Source organism: Galeopterus variegatus, unplaced genomic scaffold (genome assembly GCF_000696425.1).
Source record: "Galeopterus variegatus unplaced genomic scaffold, G_variegatus-3.0.2 Scaffold1569, whole genome shotgun sequence".
Lineage (NCBI taxonomy): Eukaryota > Metazoa > Chordata > Mammalia > Dermoptera > Cynocephalidae > Galeopterus > Galeopterus variegatus.
Genome location: NW_007727680.1, coordinates 364,470 through 365,175, shown reverse-complemented (window position 1 = coordinate 365,175; position 706 = coordinate 364,470). Strand labels below are relative to the sequence as shown.

Below are 706 nucleotides of genomic sequence, written 5' to 3'. Positions count from 1 at the left end.
TTGAAAAACTGTAGAACAGTATACAGAATAGTAAACTATATTTTTATCCCCATCAGAAATAATTATATAGCTATCTTAACATCTGTCTTTCTAGTCTTTTTTCTTTGCCTGTGTATAACTTTTACATAATTATGCCATAAATAGTTTTCTTTTTCAGTTAAGTATATCTAGAATATATTACCATATCTTTAAGTTTTCTTCACAGATAGGTTCTTAACAGGTAAATGCGACTGTGTTGGATGGATGTCATTAACTGTTCCTTATTGTTGGATGTCGTAGGTCATGTTCTGCCAGAAGCAGTCCTTGAGCCAAGAATAAAGTGCAAGCAATTCACTAAGGAAGTTCTCCCAGGCGAAACAGTAAGAAAGTGGGAAAAGTGGAAATTAGAACGAGAAGAAGTCAAGCAGAGATAATATCAGGTGAAGTCCCACACTGAAAGCTAATGAGGAGCTCTGGAGAGTCAGTTATACCCAGACCAGCAGTCAATGGCTGTTGGCCTTTGGGGTGGGAATGATGTATGTAAACTCTCAGTCACTTATGACCCAATAAGAAAGAGGTCTCCAATGCCCACTAGCAATTATCCAAGGTAACAGGTGCAGACCTTAGCCACAAACCACACAGGAGCTAGAGGATAAGTGCATGATTCTGGGAAAAAGTCATCCACAGTGTCCCCTCCATTGGAGATTTAAGTTGCAATTATAATTGA

The 706-nt window shown here is 38.2% G+C and overlaps 1 protein-coding gene across 1 annotated transcript in view; it reads left to right on the top strand.

Annotated features, from left to right (window-relative positions):
* Nucleotides 1-296: 296 nt before the first annotated feature.
* Nucleotides 297-706, top strand: part of SERPINE2 (serpin peptidase inhibitor, clade E (nexin, plasminogen activator inhibitor type 1), member 2) — a 38,457-nt gene continuing 38,047 nt past the window's right edge. The window contains exon 1 of the mRNA XM_008577719.1: nucleotides 297-419. The gene's annotated coding sequence lies outside the window, so the exon portion shown is untranslated. The remainder of the gene's footprint in view (nucleotides 420-706) is intronic.